This window comes from Phocoena sinus, chromosome 20 (genome assembly GCF_008692025.1).
Source record: "Phocoena sinus isolate mPhoSin1 chromosome 20, mPhoSin1.pri, whole genome shotgun sequence".
Classification (NCBI taxonomy): domain Eukaryota; kingdom Metazoa; phylum Chordata; class Mammalia; order Artiodactyla; family Phocoenidae; genus Phocoena; species Phocoena sinus.
Window position 1 is genome coordinate 57,547,306 of NC_045782.1, and position 3,615 is coordinate 57,550,920.

Consider the following 3,615-nt stretch of genomic DNA (forward strand, 5'->3'; position numbering starts at 1 on the left):
GCCAGGGGTGCAGATGGAGCAGGCGGGGTCTGGGAGACCCCTTCTCACCCAATCCCCCCACTCAAGACAGAGTAAGAAAGTGCACACCACCCCTCTGGCCGGCCCTCAGAGAACCGGGAAAAAGAGGTGACTTTGAGCCTAGGAAGGTGAAGCTCATGTCCACGCGCCTTGAGAGTGGTCAGAATGCCTCCTCCTCCAGGCTGGCCTCCCTGCCTTCATCTCTGATGGATCCACACTGTTTGGCTTTGGGGATACCTGCCTCCCTGCTGACCTCGTATATCACATGCAAATAATACAAAAAATTTAAAAGTAGAACAGGAAAGGGGGGTAAATAGATAAGGTGGGATCATGGAGTGACAGCATTTGGAGAGTCCAGCCTTAGACCTGCCTTACTTCCCTGACCCGGTGGTGCCAGACAGAGCTTCAGGCTGCACCTGTCACCGTGTCAGAATTCTGCACGGAGGCCCAGAGCTCTGCTCTGGAGACTCAGGAAGCCAGGTTTTGGGCTTGGTGAGCTAGTCCACTGATTTTCAGACAAGCCTGGACCAAGATACCCTAAAACAAATGGGTGGTAGCATTGTCATCATATGCAGATAAAATTAGTGGACAGAAATGCCTTAATTTTTTCTCCTATCATTAAAGAAAAAAATTCTAGCAGGTCTTAATGCTGGATTCCAGTGCGGGTCCTTTTGTACTCACGCAGAAATGTATATATGTGGGTTGACTCTGCCAGAGGTATTAGTCTGCTCTGGTTATCGTTAACAAAATTCCATAGACTGAGTGGCTTAAACAACAGATATTTATTTTCTTTCAGGTCTGGAGGCTAGAAGTCCAAGATCAAGGGCCGGCCAGGTTGGTTCCTGGTGAGAGCTTTCTTACTTGACTTACGGATGACCAACTTCTCACTGTGTCCTCACATGGCAGAGGGAGAGGGAGTTCTGTCCTCTTCCTCTTATAGGGGCACTAATCCCATTATGGGGTCCCACGCTCATGCCGTCATTTAACCCTCATTGCCTCCCAAAGGCCCTGCCTCCAAACTCCATCACATTGGGGGTTAGGGGTTTAACGTATGAACTTGAGAGGAGACACAATTCAGTTCAGAGCACCGAGTTTCAAAAAGCGTCGCCAGGTCAGCCTGACCCACATCTGCAGGTGACTGCCATGGGCCATGCACTGTCCTAGGCTCAGGGACAGTGTCGGCGATGGTCAGACACAGGCTCTGTTCTCCTGGAGCCCTCAGTGTGTGAGAGACGAACCCAGAAGCGGACGGTGTGACAACAGCAGGGTAAGGGCCAAAGTGGAGATGCCCGTGTCGGGGTAATGGTGCTGAGACCACCCAGGATGAGGTGACATAGAGGCAGCCCTGGAAGCTGGACCAGCACATCAGGGGCTTGGAAGCGAGGCCCAGCCTGGGGAGGGGCTGGCTCCCCGCGGGATCTTCCCATAGGAGCTCAGAGCGCGAGGCACGCGGGTGTCCAGAGGGGAGCTGGCGTGGCTGGATTGAGGGGAAACCTGATCCTCTGGCCTTGACTTCATAGAGAAACACGTCATCAGCTAGTGGGGAAGCTGTGTGATTGAGCCGTGTTTTAGGAAGTGCTTTCTGTGGACTGTCAGGGGCTGGATTCCGTGAGGAGTGGGATTCCAGATGCGGAGACCCCGACGGGACAGCGTTACAATCTAAGAGGTTGTCCTTGATTAGATATTCACATTGGACTTCAGCAACTGTCTTAGGTCGGGCTTCCCAGAAGCAGACCCTGAGATGGGAGTTCGTGTGAATTATTAGGAAACAGTCTCAGGGAAAACCCATAGGGGAGCGGGGAGGTGGCCCGTGATGTCCAGCGGTGTCTCATGGAGGGGAACTTAGGTCCAATCCACAGGCCGATCTGGAGGCCAGCCCTCGCGGTCATCCTGGCTTGGGGAGGAGGGAGCTGGGGTATTTACGCCCCAGCATGTGCTGGTCACCGGTTAAGGGCTGGGGTGGGGGGTAGGACAGAGGACACAGACATGCTCTCCACGCTTGTGGGCAAAGTGGCTTCGAGCAGCTTCCACCAGAGATGCAGGCGGGAAAGCTGAGGGTGAAAGCAGGAAGAAGCCAGTGCCCAAGGGAGGTGAGGCCTCAGAGAGCAGACACTGGGTGACAGTCACCTGCTCCAGTTAGGACACTGCCCAAGGACTCCTCGTGCAAACCACGGGCACCGGGCTCAGTCAGGCCCAGCCAGGAACTCGTCCTTGGGAGGAACGTATGGGGTTCAAATCAAGGAGGTCAAGGATAGTGCAAAATCCATCTCCAGAATTACGGGGAACTGTGGCTGTAAAAGAGTCCTGCCAGCTGCGAAAGGGCAGAGGCCATGGTGGAGGAAAGAACGCTGGGCCCGCGCCGAGCTCAGAGCTAACAACGAACCACATCGGTGGCTACAGCGGGCTTCACAGCAACACTCGGAGCTGAGCTTCCGCGACCGGAGCCCGTCCACGGGCTGTGCTGACTGCTTGTCTGAATGTGCGGCAAGGGCGGGTCCCCCTCCATCGGTGACTCAGTGCCATTTAGCCCCATAACCAGGATGGCCCTACCTGCCCTGCCCATCTGTAGGACTGTTATAGAGACAAAAACGGGAATCCAGTCTGGGAAGGTTCTCCAGGAATGTTCAAGCATATTCCACTTCCGAAATGGTGAGTAACGTCAGACTCAGGCAGGCAGGGAGGAAAGTGACATTACGGAGCATCCCCTCCAGGCCCCCCAGGCGGCCGTTGCAGCCTTCATGCAAATGATGAGAAGGTGCACGGGGCAGAACTTTGACCCTCAGGCGGGATACTGACAGAGACCTTGGTCTGTCCCTACAAGCCTCCAATACCACAAAGGCACGTGATCTCCACCCAGATGCAATTAATCAGTGAGCATATGAGTTACCTCTTCGGCTGGAAGATAAGAGATCAAAGTTGGCCCATCAATAAGACTTTGATAAGCCTTCAACCAGGCCCCAGGCCAGCTCCTCACCCCGCTCCTGCCCCCGGGCCAGGCCAGCCTTCCACAGGGCTCTAGCGCCATCCAGCCCAGAATCAACCTCTCCCCCACCCCGTTAGAATGGGCGGGGAAGCCACTGCCCCCCCTCTTGGAAACTCAGCACTGGGGTGATGTGCTTATGGGAGCCCTTTCTCCCCCTGCCCCTTAGTAGACCATCTGCACTCTCTCCCTGGCAGACTCACAGGCAGAAAGACTCCCTCTGAAGCATCAAAATCCATGCTCCAGGCCCATTTACTACTTGTCTTGGACTCTTACGGTTGCAAGATAAAAAGTCAAAATAGATTGTAACATCTGAACCATCAGGGGCACCAGTGGAACCTCGGAGAACCTCTCCCTCTGGCAGAGTTCGTGCCCCACATCTCGCTGTGGGTTCTTCAGCGGGGCCAGGCCCTCCTGGGACCCCTGTGTCTGCATCCAAGGCCCGTCCCACTGGGCGGTAAGGGCCTCTCCCCGGAGATCTGGGCCCTAAGCTCTTTAAGGGCAAGGACAAGATTCAGTCATTTTCATCTGCCCAGAGCTGCACACAGGGCAGGTGCCTGCCTCCCAGGGGACTGTGCTTCGTCCCACGCCGCTGGAGAGAAGGGGGAATCCAAGGG